At 41.4% G+C, this 17,164-nt stretch overlaps 1 protein-coding gene across 3 annotated transcripts in view; it reads left to right on the top strand.

The window, feature by feature from the left end:
* The first annotated feature begins 211 nt into the window (after positions 1 to 211).
* The window catches only part of LOC106580313 (coronin, actin binding protein, 1Ca), a 73,283-nt gene continuing 56,330 nt past the window's right edge, over positions 212 to 17,164 (top strand). Inside the window, exon 1 of one of the 3 annotated variants that reach the window (XM_014161188.2) lies at positions 212 to 386. The gene's annotated coding sequence lies outside the window, so the exon portion shown is untranslated. The remainder of the gene's footprint in view (positions 387 to 17,164) is intronic. The other 2 variants (XM_045703168.2, XM_082966324.1) reach the window with 2 other exon arrangements.

The following is a 17,164-nucleotide window of genomic DNA, read 5'->3' as shown; positions in this document are numbered from 1 at the left end:
ATCACATTGTATCAACATACAGTAGATGTGTTATTAGGTAGAAAAAAACAATTGGGTTTCCTTTTTATGTTATTCATTATAACACACTATCACATTAACAATTACATATTGGAGGCATGTGTCTTGCTCCCTGAACCAGCTCTAACGGTGATTGTGATTGGTGGCCTTGGCTGCTGCTCATCTTTTACAAACATGCCTGGCCAAGCCATGCCTGAGGCGGGGAATGGGGCTAGGAGAGGGCGTTGCGTCCGGTGCAGCAGTGACAGAGGGAAAGACTGCACAAGCGAGTTGTCAGCGGCATTAGCGGTGGATTCAATTGGGTAAACGTCCACAGTCCTTTTTTAGATAATTCAGCAGTCAGGGATATTTGTACTTTGATCTGGAAGGTAAGTCTTTTTGCTTTATCTTTAATAATGTTGTACACACAGTTCCGACCTGGTTATTGTATTAATCTGTGCCGTCTTTGCTTTAGTTAGCGAGGCACCACTTGCTTGAATTCAGTGAGGAAAGCTACAGCTAATTGGGATTGCCAAGTTTTCAACGCCAATGAGTTAGTTACCTAGCTAAATTAGGTAGCTAACTAGATACATTTTTTGCCTCTAGTACTTATAGCCATTAGCTGACTAGCTATCCACCATGTGGAATGAATGGCCAGTCCAGCAGCCAATTGTGGTAGGGTATTATTCCACGACAATGTAATCGTTTGTGATGAACCGAACTAACTTGTGGTTCCAGTTAAAACGAGGATGGGGTGATGTAATTTAGCCTCAAACTGAACAAAATTATTTAATATTAGGGAAGTAACGTTAGCTAGTTAACTGGAAAGTATTGATTCAGACAGCTGAACTTCATCTTTCAGCTTTACAATGTAAGCTGAGTGTTGCTGATGAGTGCAGGTTTGCAACCTTTTTTTGCATAATCAAAATCGTTTTTTGTCCACAGATATAACCTCATTTGTAATTAGTGTAGGAATCACTCAAATTCCCAGACAAAAGCACATTGTCACCACAGCACAGCTGCGCTACTACTGGCACAGCTATGTTTCGAGGATCGATTGGTTAAAATTAATTGTATACAAATATTTTAGTCTGACCATAAAGACGTTATGCGTCCCTCTTTGTATCTGACATCGCCCATAAAAATTAAGCTATGGCTTTTCTCACTAACTGAGGTGAAGGGTCACCGTGAATGGCCCTGTATAATGCCAACCTACTTATATCTGTTACTGGGATTGAACAGCCATAGCTTTGATCAGCCTTAGACTTTTCAGGCCGTTTCAAAAATCGCATTTTGATCTATGATAACATTGATTTTACTTGAGGGATTTTGGTTTTCAGACCAGAAGGATTTGCCTATTATAAGCCTCGATCGCCCTCCAGAACTATTTGCAAAGAAGTGTGTTTGCGTAAGCAGCTTGGGAGTTCCCTTCCATTGGAGAATGAGTGAGTCATTGTGGGTGCAGGACTGGTTAGCTGTCAGTCTGACCTGAGGGGCACATGTTAACACCACGTTCATGTTTGGTCTGGATGTCAGGACACATCAACCTCTGGCTGGCAGGTTGGCTGGCCACTCAGACCGCACCACTGTTAACTCCGAAGTTACCCCTCACCTCCCATGGCTTGGCTGGGAGAGGAAGTGGGTCAGAATACAGAGGGAAATTAAGCGTGAGATGCACCGAAGTGTTAGGCTACAGAGGATGCAGCGTGAGGGAGTGGGGGTTGGCGAATGAATCCTCGAACCCCCCCCTCCAGCCGCGTTTGTATAAATGGATTCCAAGATGAAGGTCCTTAGGAAATTTGGGAGAACACAACAAGAACATGCACATTTTCAGGTAGCATTTCTGCCTGATGGTAACTCAGATTGCATACCTCGGTTCACATCTCACATTCTTGAGTTTGTGTCGGGTCCTGTCTGTGCAAGGTGGTGCTATCCGAGGCCACATCACCATGGTGAAGGGCTTACGTCTTCTGAGACAACTCCTCTATAAAGAAATAACATTTTACAACTTTAAATAGGATTTTCATAACGATTTGGAGTAGGCCTACACATCAGCAATGTTTATTCAACCAATTATTTTCTGCCCTGTGGAGGTATCAAGAAACCATCACTCAAAGCTGCACATGTGCTCTGAGTTTTTGCATCACACCCAGTTCTTGCTGGTATTATCACACCCAACAGCATTAGTCTCTGTTTGATTAGGGCTAGTAGGCACAAGTACCTTTGGTGCTGTAAACATGACCCATCATGGAAAGGTGTTCATGTCTTGCCAACAGTATCCACCGCTCCTCATTTTTGGGAAGCCAACTGTAATGGAATTTTGGCCAGCTGCATTTCCTTTGCCCAGTTCTGTGTGTGTGCTCCCAAACCTGCTCTGAAGTTCCAGCAGTTACAAACCATCGTGATTTCTTCCCGTTATTCTTTTTCCTCCCATGGCTCACATCTGGTGAAATGGGCCATGGCTGGCTGGATGACGGCTCAGCGTGGGAGGAGGACCTGACTGACCATGTCAGAACCAGGGTTTGAGACATGCATAGGACTGCACAGGCCTAGTTGAGGTTTGAGACCAAGATGTCATGTGATGTGTGTTGTCTGTCTGTAGACGTGACTCATTTGGGAAGTGGCCAGGAGAATGCACTGATCTGATGAGCACACCATTCAGCATGATTTCTGTGGCAGTGGATCCATCTGGTCAAAACTGGTTGTTTCATCACAACTATCGCCCACACTTTTTGATTTGACTTCTTTCATTTAGTGGATTTTGTCTTGGTGGATGTAGAACAACAGAACCTCTCACCTTAAACTTCTGTGCTGTGTGGCCTAGGTTCTCTGCCTAAAGGCTGTCTTGATTTAAGTAGCTTCATAGGGTTTGTGGAGTGGGCTTTCTCAAGTCTTGGAATTAAATTGGATAAGTACACGCATAGACAAATGTTCTCCTTTTGAAACAGTTGACATTTTATTCTTGTAGTTTAGGCTAGTCCCTGGTAAGGTTCTGTACCAGATCCTGACCTTCCAGAACAAGGTGAAATAGTGAATGCTGCTGTACCTCATCCTCATTTCACATTTAATGTGCCGTTTTAACATAGTTTAAATGTCTCGTTCGTCCGAGCATAGATGGTTACGGTGCCTTAGGAGAGTATTCAGACTTTTTTACTTTTCCCACATTTTGTTACGTTACAGCCTTATTCTAAAATGTATTAAATAACAAAAAAATCCTCAGCAATCTACATACATTCCCCAAATAATGACAAAGTGAAAACAGGTTGAATGGGAGAAACTCCCCAAATACAGGTGTGCCAAGCTTGTAGCGTCATACCCTAGAAGACTCGATGCTGTAATCGCTGCCAAAGGTGCTTCAAAGTACCGAGTAAAGGATCTGAATACTTAGGTAAATGTGATATTTCAGTGTTTTTAGGACATTTGAAAAAAAAAAGTTTTTTGCTTTGTCATTATGGGGTATTGTGTGTAGATTGACGAGGGGAGAAAACAACTTAATCCATTTTAGAATAAGGCTGTAACGTAACAAAATGTGGAAAAGGTTGAGGGGTCTGAATACTTTCCGAATGCACTATAGATGGGGAAATAAGTGGATCAGTTCCAGTGGATAGTCTTGTTGCACTGGCTTTGTCTGTATTTCCCAGGATTCAGTCTTTTTGGCCCTTGAGCGCATAGTCCCAAGTTTGTAAAACAATATAACATTCCATTGAACTGTGCTGCTGACATTGTGCCCTTGTGGTATTTTACAAAGAGCAGAGCACAGACCACATGGTCACCGAGGAACAGAGAATGGTGAAAAAACAGCACCTTATCTCATTGTTGAGAAAAGCAGTGGAATGTAGCTGGAATTTGATTACAATGGTACACTGTGGATTTGGTTACGGGAAGAGGATTTAGGTGGCGTCTCTCTATGCGTTCTGAGTGACAAAAGGCAAAGTCTGCCAGTGCATCGAGAGCATTGAGGCGACAGTACAGAGAGAAAAGCCTTGGGACAACATAATGCCAGACACTGTGGGGTGGGGGGGGCTCCACTCCAGAGTGGTCGTTTGTGTTGATGGGCATGTGGTTAATCTGTGCCAAGTTATGTAGGGCTACTTCATGTGCACACACCGACTAGGGTTGAATATTTTACAAATGTCCATCGGTATTTCCCTCCCAAACCAAAAGTGTCATAAAGCATATAAATGTGTCTAGATTTGATTAGAGCTTTGATCGGCATGTAAATTCAAGCTGATGCTACCAGAGCCTGATGACATTCATTAAACTAGAGATCTGTTTTTTGCATGAGCTGCGTCTCAATAGCCGATATCGCCCTTCTGCATCTGTGGTGGCAGAGCTGGAGCGGTGTTTGTCAGACCATGCGACATCCTGAAAATCGGTCTCCTCACAAAAACATTTGTGTAGCGACCGAGCAGTTTGGCCTATAAAAATAGTATGACCACTGCAATGAAAAATGACTCTCACGAACACGATGGTGTTCTGTTTTGCTCTAGGATGCTCACAAGACTCGTCTGAAGTTGGTACAGCCTCTTCTGTCTGTAGCTACAGGTCGACCGATTTATGATTTTTCAACGCCGATACCGATTATTGGAAGACCAAAAAACCTGCAGATACCGATTAATCGGACGATATTTTTTTATTGTAATAATGACAATTAAAACAATACTGAATGAACACTTATTTTAACTTAACATAATACATCAATAAAATCAATTTAGCCTCAAATAAATAATGAAACATGTTCATTTTGGTTTAAATAATGCAAAAACAAAGTGTTGGAGAAGAAAGAAAAAGTGCATGTGCCATGTAAGAAAGCTAATGTTTAAGTTCCTTGCTCAGAACATGAGAACATATGAAAGCTGGTGGTTCCTTTTAACATGTGTCTTCAATATTCCCAGGTAAGAAGTTTTAGGTTGTAGTTATTACAGGAATTATAGGACTATTTCTCTCTCTACGATTTGAATTTCATATACCTTTGACTATTGGATGTTCTTATGGGCACTTTAGTATTGCCAGTGTAACAGTATAGCTTCCGTCCCTCTCCTCGCTCCTACCTGGGCTCGAACCAGGAACACATCGAGAACAGCCACCCTCGAAGCAGCGTTACCCATGCAGTGCAAGGGGAACAACTACTCCAAGTCTCAGAGGGAGTGACGTTTGAAACGCTATTAGCGCGCACCACGCTAACTAGCTAGGCATTTCACATGGGTTACACCAGCCTAATCTCGGGAGTTGATGGGCTTGAAGTCATAAACAGAGCTGCTGGCAAAACGCATGAAATTGCTGTTTGAATGAATGGTTACGAGCCTGCTGGTGCCTACCACCGCTCAGTCAGACTGCTCTATCAAATATCAAATCATAGACTGAATTATAATAAACACACAGAAATACGAATCTTAGGTCATTAATATGGTCGAATCCGGAAACTATCATCTTGAAAACAAAACATTTATTCTTTCAGTGAAATGCGGAACCGTTCCCTATTTTATCTAACGGGTGGCATCCCTAAGTCTAAATATTCCTGTTACATTGCACAACCTTCAATGTTATGTCATAATTACGTAAAATTCTGGCAAATTAGTTCGCAACGAGCCAGGCGGCCCAAACTGTTGCATATACCCGGACTCTGCGTGCAATGAACGCAAGAGAAGTGACACAATTTCACCTGGTTAATATTGCCTGCTAACCTGGATTTCTTTTAGCTAAATATGCAGGTTTAAAAATATATACTTCCGTGTATTGATTTTAAGAAAGGCATTGATGTTTATGGTTAGGTACAGTCGTGCAACGATTGTCCTTTTTTCGCAAATGCGCTTTTGTTAAATCCTCCCCCGTTTGGCAAAGTCGGCTGTCTTTGTTAGGAAGAAATAGTCTTCACAGTTCACAACGAGCCAGGCGGCCCAAACTGCTGCATATACCCTGACTCTGTTGTGAGAGGTGACACATTTTCCCTAGTTAAAAGAAATTCATGTTAGCAGGCAATATTAACTAAATATGCAGGTTTAAAAATATATACTTGTGTATTGATTTTAAGAAAGGCATTGATGTTTATGGTTAGGTACAGTCGTGCAACGATTGTCCTTTTTTCGCAAATGCGCTTTTGTTAAATCCTCCCCCGTTTGGCAAAGTCGGCTGTCTTTGTTAGGAAGAAATAGTCTTCACAGTTCACAACGAGCCAGGCGGCCCAAACTGCTGCATATACCCTGACTCTGTTGTGAGAGGTGACACATTTTCCCTAGTTAAAAGAAATTCATGTTAGCAGGCAATATTAACTAAATATGCAGGTTTAAAAATATATACTTGTGTATTGATTTTAAGAAAGACATTGATGTTTATGGTTAGGTACACGTTGGAGCAACGACAGTCCTTTTTCGCGAATGCGCACCGCATCGATTATATGCAACGCAGGACAGGCTAGATAACTACACATGGTTGACGATATTACTAGTTTAACTAGTGATTATGATTGATTGTTTTTTATAAGATAAGTTTAATGCTAGCTAGCAACTTACCTTGGCTTCTTACTGCATTCGCGTAACAGGCAGGCTCCTCGTGGAGTGCAATGTAAAGCAGGTGGTTAGAGCGTTGGACTAGTTATTAACCGTAAGGTTGCAAGATTGAATTCCCGAGCTGACAAGATAAAACTCTGTCGTTTCAATGACGTTCCTAGGCCGTTATTGAAAATAAGAATGTGTTCTTAACTGACTTGCCTAGTTAAATAAAGGTGTAAAAAGAAATCGGCAAATCGGTGTCCAAAAATACCGATTTCCAATTGTTATGAGAACTTGTAATCGGCCATTCCGGTTAATCGGTCGACCTCTAGTCTGTAGCGTCCGAACGGTTGGGGCTACACACTAATATCTGTGGGAAGCTGAGACTCTCATGAACACGATGGTATTCTTCGTTGTGCTCTGGGACAGGGTATCTCAAACTCTGTCCTGGCCCCCCCGGGTGCATGTTTTGGTTTTTGCCCTAGCACTACATGGCTGGATATCATAAGGTGAATGCACCAATTTGTAAGTCGCTCTGGATAAGAGCGTCTGCTAAAAAACGTAAATGTAAATGGCTGATTCAAATAAAAGCTTGATGATGAGTTGGTTATTTGAATCAGCTGTGTAGTGCTAGGGCAAAAAACAAAACATATACCCAGGGGGGGCTCCAGGACTGAGTTTGGGAAACCCTGCTATAGGACGCCCACAAGCCTCAAGACTTGTCTGAAGGTCCATGGTACTAGTTTCAAAAAAGTATGGAAGTGTATATATGGAGATAGTTTAGTGCCTAAAATAAGGCAGATAATGAAATGTAAAAAAAAAAAGGGTTCCTGATCTTTTATATCTCAGATTTTTTTTGGGGGGGGGGAAGAGAACGATCTGTTCCATGCAGGGAATCTGTTATTCAATGTGTTTGTATGGGCTAATAGCTTTTTTATTTTTTACAATTTTATAATTCAAGGGATATTAAAAATCCAATAGCTACATAATCCTTGGTATTACTTAAAACAATTCCATATAGTTTAGTAGATTTCCTAATTCTCTTTCCTTGGCTGGCTTTACCCCTCCCCTTCTCCACATAGTGTGTTGTTTGTCACTAGTTACCACAGCCACAAAGTCATAAACCCTGCTTATTTCTACAATTTATCTTATTAAAATCAGTTTTTAAAACTAACCTTAACCACACTACTAATATTATGTCTAATCCTAAAACCAAAAAGCAAATTTGTTACAGGACTTGTTAAAATATAGCCAATTTTGACTTTGTGGCTGTGGTAAGTAGTGGAAACCGTGTGTTTTGGGGATTTCCTGGTCATTGAGCTCCCTGCAGTGAGCTATGAATTTCAGTGCTTGATAACATCAGCATCTGTCTGGTTCCCTAGTAACCACTCTGTAGTGAGTGGATGGTAAAAAAAAATATTTAAAGTCAATTCAATTTGGATTGACATTGTTAATCTTTGCATTGGTTGACCACCTGCCCATTCTTCATGTACACGGATTAGCCCCTCCATCCTTTTTAAAATTATTAGTGGCTTTCACAGGGACAGGGGGAGGGAGATACACGATGGGGCTTTAAAGCAGAGGAGATGCTGACCTGATCTGTCGGTGGGTGGGGGGAATGGGATCAGACAGGATACAGCCCTTCCTCATCATTTTCCTGGCTCTTTCTGTGTACAATTTCCCTTTTACTCAGGATGATTTCAGATTGATCAGTGAACTAACCTTTCCCCCTGAATGACACTGTCTATTTCCTTGTGTGTATTGTTTTGCAGTGATCCTTGTGGTGCATTGTCAGGGCGGGGCAGTATTATAGTGTGGCAGCCTTCTCACTGACAAACCAGTTTTGGCACTAATAGTTGTAGACAGAATGGAATGGCCATGCTGTAGTAGGCCAAATTGGGATGCATGAACATAACCATGTATAGTGTTAGATTGTCTTCAGCTGAAAGGGAAATAAGAGGCATTCTGTCTCTCTTCGTGCAATTACGAGCTCTCGCTCTTTTTTCCACTCTTCCTCTCTTTTCTGTAACTGCTTCCCAGCCTTATGTCAGAGCATAACAAAGTGCCTTGGTTTAAGAAAAGGCAGCAGTCCCCACTCCCCAGCACACCGCTTTGACTGTTTGGTGGAGAGGAGACCTCTAACCTTCTGTGCCCTCAAGGAAAGTGGGAATGGACTGAATTTTCCTGTTATCACTGATTACTTCACATGCTGTCTCGCGCTCTCTTTCTGTCTCGTCATTCTCTTCACTGGTTGTGCTATAATGCACTTTGTGCGGCACTGACACAGGACAGGAGGCCTGCAGGGCCAGCTTATAGATAAGTGTTAAGCTCTTTACATTTAGGGATGTACACGGTTATTAGAATATTCAAATATCCAAACGGATGTTAGTAAAATACTCTTGCAAGTAATCTCAAACCTATTTTTCTCCCCAATTTCGTGGTATCCAATTGGTGGTTAGTCTTGTCTCATTGCTGCAACTCCCGTACCGACTCTTGAGAGGCGAGGGTTGAGAGCCGTGCGTCCTCCGAAACACAACCCAACTAAGTCGCACTGCTTCTTGACACGATGCCCACTTAACCTGGAAGCCAGCCGCACCAATGTGTTGGAGGAAACATCGTACACCTGGCGACCGTGTCAGCGTGCATTGCGCCTGGCCCGCCACAGGAGTCACTAGTGCAAGATGGGACAAGGACATCCCTCCCGGCCAAAACCTCCCCAAACCCGGATGACGCTGGGACAATTGTGCGCCTCCCCCATGGGTCTCCCGGTCGTGGCCGGCTGCAACAGAGCCTGGAATCGAACCCAGATTCTCTAGTGGCACAGATAGCACTGTGATGCAGTGCCTTAGACCACTGTGCCACTCGGGAGGCCCAGAATATTCATTTTTGAGGGAGAAAAAGTATATTTTAATATGCGTTGTCTAAAATTAAATTAACATCTGTGGTGTTGCTACATACAAGGATACACCATGACATTAGAAATTGTAATAAAATACATTTTATGACCATTTCTATCAGTGCGCCCCATAAAAGAATTACACAAAAAAAGCCTACACTAGGTTACACGCTTCTTATTGTCGGTCAATCAATGCTGCACTACCATGTGTGACGTGGTAGATTTATAATCAATGCAAAATAGAATTACAATTACGGAATTGTTGGCTAAGTTAGGAGAAGGCTACATTGATCAACCAACAGGTAGGCTGTTTAATATGAATGGAGTTGTTGTAGTTAAGGATGCTGGGAGCTCAGCAAAATAGTCTCAATTATCCTTGCTAGCTGGCTAACTAACTAACTTAGCTGGTTAGTGTAGCTAGCTAGCTTTACATCGATTTGATGCAGTCAAGACTGGCACTACCAGTTGAGATGATAAACTATCGCAGCAACAAGTTTGTCTAACTTCTTGGTTTGGTTACTTTCGCTCTCCCTCTGTCACACAGCCAAAAAAACTGCTTGGAGTAACCCTGGATTGTAAACTGTCATGGTCAAAACATGTTGAGATATCAGTAGCTAAGATGGGGAGAAGTCTGTCCATTTATTTAACTAGGCAAGTCAGTTAAGAACGAATTCTTAGTTTCTGACGGCCTATCAAAAGGCGCAAGGCCTCCTGCGGGGGCTGGTATAAAATAAAGGATGAGACAATGGTACAAACATCATTATTGTGCACAGACAACGGCACAAAGGGCAATAATGTAGAGCCAACAATACATCATACAAAGCAGCCACAACTGTCAGTAAGAGTGTCCATGACTAAGTCTTTGAATGAAGAGATTGAGATAAAACTGTCCAGTTTGAGTGTTTTGTTGCTAGCTGCAGCGAACTGAAAAGAGGAGTGACCCAGGGATGTGTGTGCTTTGGGAACCTTTAACAGAATGTGACTGGCAGAACAGGTGTTGTATGTGGAGGATGAGGGCTGCAGTAGATATCTCAGATAGGGGTGAGTGAGGCCTAAGAGGGTTTTATAAATAAGCATCAACCAGTGGGTCTTGCGACAGGTACACAGCGATGACCAGTTTACAGAGGACTATAGAGTGTGGTGATGTGTCCTATAAGTAGCATTGGTGGCTGAATCATCTGAACCAGGGTTCTCTAGGGGGTGTGAGACACTACCGTCCCACCTGGCCAACATCCAGTGAAATGGCAGAGCGCCAAATTCAAAAACAGAAATACTCATTATAAAAATTCATGAAACATACAAGTGTTATACATCGGTTTAAAGATGAACTAATTGTTAATCCAACCACGGTGTCAGAATTCAAGAAGACTTCACGGCGAAAGCAAACCATGCGATTATCTGAGAACAGCGCCCAGCAGACAAATCATTACAAACAGTAACCAGCCAAGTAGACGAGTAACAAAAGTCAGAAATAGTGATACAATTAATCACTTACCTTTGAATTTCATATGGTTACACTCACAAAACTCCCAGTTACCCAATAAATGTTAGTTTTGTTCGATAAAGTCCCTCTTTATATCCAAAAACCTCCGTTTTGTTAGCGCATTTTGTTCTGTAATCCACTCTCAAACAACATCCGGTGAAATTGCAGAGCGTGAAACTCAACAAAACAGAAATTCTCATAATAAACATACATAAAATATATAAATGTTATACACCAGTTTAAAGATTAACTTCTTGTTAATCCAACCACGGTGTCAGAATTCAAGAAGACTTCACGGCGAAAGCAAACCATGCGATTATCTGAGAACAGCGCCCAGCAGACAAATCATTACAAACAGTTAGCAGCCAAGAGGCGTAACAAAAGTCAGAAATAGCGATAAATGTATCACTTACCTTTTGATCTTCTTATGATTGCACTCCCAAGACTCCATGTTACACAAATGTTTGTTTTGTTCGATAAAGTCCCTCTTTATATTCGAAAACCTCCGTTTTGTTGGTGCGTTTTGTTCAGTAATCCATTGGAACAAAGCAGGGTCACAACAGACAGACGACAAATCAAAGAAGTACCATAACAGTTCGTAGAAACATGTCAAACGATGTTTATAATCAATCCTCAGGTTGTTTTTGTCATAAATAATCGATCATATTTCAACCGGACAATAGCTTAGTCAACAGAAAGGCACGGCCCCGGTCACGCGCAGGACTCATGTCTGGAAATTTCCACTGTCCTCTCCTCTCATTGAAAGTGGTGTTTCTCCCTCATTTTTCAGAGTAAAAGCCTGAAACAATGCTTAAAGACTGGCCACATGTAGTGGAACCGTTCCGTATTTTATCTAACGGGTGGCATCCGTAAGTCTAAATATTCTTGTTACATTGCACAACCTTCAATGTTATGTCATAATTACGTAAAATTCTGGCAAATTAGTTCGCAACGAGCCAGGCGGCCCAAACTGTTGCATATACCCTGAATATGCGTGCAATGAACGCAAGAGAAGTGACACAATTTCACCTGGTTAATATTGCCTGCTAACCTGGATTTCTTTTAGCTAAATATGCAGGTTTAAAAATATATACTTCTGTGTATTGATTTTAAGAAAGGCATTGATGTTTATGGTTGGGTACATTCGTGCAACGATTGTGCTTTTTTCGCAAATGCGCTTTTGTTAAATCATCCCCCGTTTGGCGAAGACGGCTGTCTTTGTTAGGAAGAAATGGTCTTCACAGTTCGCAACGAGCCAGGCGGCCCAAACTGCTGCATATACCCTGACTCTGTTGCAAGAGAAGTGACACATTTTCCCTAGTTAAAAGAAAATCATGTTAGCAGGCAATATTAACTAAATATGCAGGTTTAAAAATATATATTTATGTATTGATTTTAAGAAAGGCATTGATGTTTATGGTTGGAGCAACGTGTACCTAAGCGATTATATGCAACACAGGACAGGCTAGATAACTAGTAATATCATCAACCATGTGTAGTTAACTAGTGATTATGATTGATTGTTTTTTATAAGATAAGTTCAATGCTAGCTAGCAACTTACCTTGGCTTCTTACTGCATTCGCGTAACAGGCAGGCTCCTCGTGGAGTGCAATGTAAAGCAGGTGGTTAGAGCGTTGGACTAGTTAACCGTAAGGTTGCAAGATTGACTCCCCGAGCTGACAAGGTAAAAATCTGTCGTTCTGCCCCTGAACAAGGCAGTAAACCCACTGTTCCTAGGCCGTCATTGAAAATAAGAATGTGTTCTTAACTGATTTGCCTAGTTAAATAAAGATGTAAAAAATAAATTAAAATAAATAAAATCGCCGTCCAAAAATACCGATTTCTGATTGTTATGAGAACTTGAAATCGGCCCTAATTAATCGGCCATTCCGATTAATTGGCCGACCTCGAGTGTACATGCACATTTCCAGATATCAGCAGTAATACAATCAAGGCGCGGCAGAGGACAGGGAGAGCTCCGCAGTGTTGATTTATAACATTTGAATGTGCTTAAGATAGCAACAAGATCATATTGTAGATCATCAGGTAACATGAATACAAACCACCTCTCGGTGGTTAGAATAGGATGGGAGGCCAAAAGTCAGAGTCCCGAGTGTGGGAACAAGCAGTCTGTCCCATGGTTGGGTAAACAAGAAATGTCATAGTCAACAAAGCATTCCTGAGGCAAAGCACAAAATACACAAGAAGAAAAAAAAAAGTGTGTACACACACACACACACTACCATTCAAAAGTTTGGGGTGACTTAGAAATGTCCTTGTTTTTTGTCCATTAAAATAACATAAAATTGACCAGAAATACAGTGTAGACATTGTAAATGAGTATTGTAGCTGGAAATTGATTTTTTTAAATGTATTTATTTTTTAAATGGAATATTTACGTAGGCGTACAGAGGCCCATTATCAGCAACCGTCACTTCTTTGTTCCAATGGCACATTGTGTTAGCTAAATCCAAGTTTATCATTTTAAAAGACTAATTGATCATTAGAAAACCCTTCTGCAATTATGTTAGCACAGCTGAACACTGTCCTGATTAACGAAGCAATAAAACTGGCCTGCTTTAGACTAGTTGGATATCTGGAGCATCGGCATTTGTGGGTTCGTCTACAGGCTCAAAATGGCCAGAAACAAAACTTTCTTCTGAAACTCGTCAGTCTATTCTTGTTCTGAGAAATGAAGGCTATTCCATGCGTGAAATTGCCAAGAAACGGAAGATCTCGTACAATGTTGTGAACTCCTGGCTCTAACCAGAATAGAAAGAGTGGGAGGCCCCGGTGCACAACTGAGCAAGAGGACAAGTATATTAGTGTCTAGTTTGTGAGGCGTCTGTTTCTCAAGTCCTCAACTGGCACCTTCGTTAAATAGTACTCGCAAAACACCAGTCTCAATATCATCAGTGAAGAGGCGATTCCGGGATGCTGGCCTTGTAGGCAGAGTCGCAAAGAAAAAGCCATATCTCAGAAAAGAATAAAAGATTTAGATGGGCAAAAGAACACACACTGGACAGAGGAACTTTGCCTAGAAGGCCAGCATCCCGGAGTCACCTCTTCACTGTTGAGGCTGGTGTTTTGCGAGTACTATTTAATGAAGCTGCCAGATACTCCTTTATACTTTTGTTGGAAAATGTCCTGTAGAATACACAAGGTGCAATTTCTAAGTTTTTCTGTTAGTCACTGACTTTTCTGGACATTCACCCAATTATCCATGACCGCTAACAATTTTTAGGTTAACTTAGTCACGTCAGCTATTTGTATTTATCATGGGTGAATACCAACCAGGCAAGCAGGGCACGGGTCTAGGTGCCCTGACCCTCACTCTTAATCAGATATCATATGTGACCGACCGGCTCGATTCGGTCCCATGTAGTAAAATTTCGAATTGATAGAAGTAGAGAGACTGAGCTAGAAAATTGGGTATCATACACTACAGTTGAGGAACAATGGGAAAGTTATTCTGCTTTGAAAGTTTAATTGGTAACCCCACCTTTGAGAGTATTGCACTTGAATGTTTTGGTACACCTACTGGAGAGCTTTTTGTCTACACCCATTTGGCATCGTTCACACCATCTTAAGCCTGAGCCCCACCCATTTCTTTAAGGATTTACATGTGAGGCCATGTGCTAAACAGAGTAAGGTAGCATAGTAAACAACCAACGATTTCTTGACTAAAAGTGCTGAAAATAGGAGGAAAAATAGTCTAGTCAACCTATATTCTAATCTGACTTTGGTGCAGGTCATGTTCTTCACATTACCGTCTGTGTTAAACACACACTATCAAATTATAAAATCAAAGTTTTATTTGTCACACAGAGAGCATACAGAAGGTGTAAAAGGTACAGTGAAATGGTTCTGTGTATTTGCATAGTAGCTATTTCAAAAATAGAAAGTGTTCAGATAAAAATTGTATACATACTTTATAATTGGATGATTCTTACTCAGGCACACTTGTCTAAATTGATGTGTCATGTGAAATGCTATAACCACGCCACAGCAACATCTTGCTAAGTGGATGTGTCACTATTGTCTAGACATGTACACATGTTCATGAAATACAATAGATGACCGTAGTCACCCCCAGACACACCCGGATAACTTGATGGGTCGTGCAATCATCTGGCAAAGCAGAGTCTTTTTGTTTAGACTTGTAGCTCGCTAAACAATGAACCTAATGGGAACTTGGAAAAATGCGAGGTGATCTTCAGGTCGGAAAGTCGAGGCTCTAGAACAGGCCTGGACAATTCAGTCCTCAGGGGCCTGATTTGGTGTCTCACTTTTCCCCCATCCCTAATGTAAACTATTTGAATTTAACTGAAGCTCATCATTAGTTGATTATTGGAGTCAGGTGTGTTAGCTGGGGCTGGGGCAAAAGTGTGACACCAATCAGGCCCCCGAGGACTGGAGTTGCCCAGGCCTGCTCTAGAAAGAGGCCTGAGATTCCGAGTTGGATAATAGTTCAAAAGGATTTTTTTCCCCCAGTCAGAGCTAGTCCTTTTTTTTTATAAGTTCCCAGTTGTCTTGAACGTACTGATGTCTGATATTTCCCAGTTTTTAACGCGGCAAAAATCCCAACCTATACGACTAGCAATTTGAACAGATTTTCATAGCTAGCCACCATGCATAAAGCAGTTAGCTAAAGCTAAACAACTAGGTTCAATATTAGCTAGCTAGCTAACATTAGGCTATAACTAGCAATACAAATGGCTTTCTTCGATACAAACTATATTACTACACAGATCAGCCAACTAACGTTAGCAAGCTAACAGTGTGCTTTAACCTGCAATGAAAGACTTTCTGAAAAAATTTGAAACGTAACGTCTGAAAATGTAGCAAGCTAGACTCTTACCCATATACATGGATGAACGCTTCTCCCTCTGTCACAGATGTCATGGTTGCCCTTAATTTGAAGATGTAATCTGGAGACAGGTGTTTTATACAACAGCCTTCTGTGTTCTCTTTTCAACTCCCTCCGCATGTTTGCAAACAAACGGCAGAATTTCTCAGTCTCCTTAGCTATCATACTCTGCTTCCACCGGGCATTCCACTGATTTCAAAAACTCGGTCTACTTCTTCCGTGACAACACTGTCGATCGCCGTTTCTTCCACACCACTGTCATCAGAAGATTTTACAATGTCTGGTTCAATGAAAGTGTTTTTACCTAAATCAGGGATTACCTCATCTGATTCATTTTCAGAGTCTGAGAGATGCAGCCTGGCACGATCGTCCTCCAGAAAGTGGAGAGCGGTAGCAACACTTTTGCAGTTCTTTAAGATATCTTTCAAAAAAGCTGCGGTAGAAAGGATTATCGACACATACTGAGCAGCGTGTGTTATAGACAGAAGCATGCTACATGGTAGACCAATCCAAACCTCTCTCGGCATGTCCAGCCCATCCATTAACTCAGCTAATCATGGCTAGCGGGGAGGTTCTTGTCTTTTTCCGTGTCTAAACCAACTAAGCTCTGTTTTAATTATGCGTATTTACAGATGCCTTACTAGTTTGTTATTAAGGCAAATGTAAGTTCACTTGTTCCAAAAGGCGTTTTTGGCCACATTTATGTTTTAAATGCCTCTTGTCAAGTAGGGACGTGTGACAGATGCCTAATTTCCTGAAACGAGTCATAGGTCATGGCGTAGGTCATGGCTAAATGTGTAGAATGGCAGGAAATTTGCTATAAAACTGAAAAGATTTCTCTCCACCCCATAGCATGGGGTAGAATTGCTGGAAATTGTTTTAAATGTGCAATTTTCTTAACTCTGCTCAGTGGCAAAATGTGTAGAATTGCATGAAATTTAAAACTGCAGCATTTTCTATCCCCTGGCAAAATGTCATTGTAGGAAATTAATAACAAGTTTTGCCCACAAGGTGGGGGGGCCGCCAACCAAATCTCGCTTAGGACCCCATGTCAATCTCTCCTGGCTCAAAGTGGAGGAGAGATTTACTAAATCACTACTTGTATTTATGGGAGGTATTGACATGTTGAATGCATCAAGCTATCTGTTTGAACTACTGGCGCACAGATCGGACACCCATGCATATAAAAAAATAAATCATCTTTATTTAACCAGGTAGGCAAGTTGAGAACAAGTTCTCATTTACAATTGCGACCTGGCCAAGATAAAGCAAAGCAGTTCGACACATACAACAACACAAACATACAGACAATAATACAGTAGAAAAATAAGTCTATATACAATGTGAGCAAATGAGGTGAAATAAGGGAGGTAAAGGCAAAAAAAGGCCATGGTGGCGAAGGAAATACAATATAGCAAGTAAAACACTA

Source organism: Salmo salar, chromosome 20 (genome assembly GCF_965601325.2).
Source record: "Salmo salar chromosome 20, fSalSal1, whole genome shotgun sequence".
NCBI classification, from domain to species: domain Eukaryota; kingdom Metazoa; phylum Chordata; class Actinopteri; order Salmoniformes; family Salmonidae; genus Salmo; species Salmo salar.
This window is presented reverse-complemented; position numbering and strand designations above follow the sequence as displayed.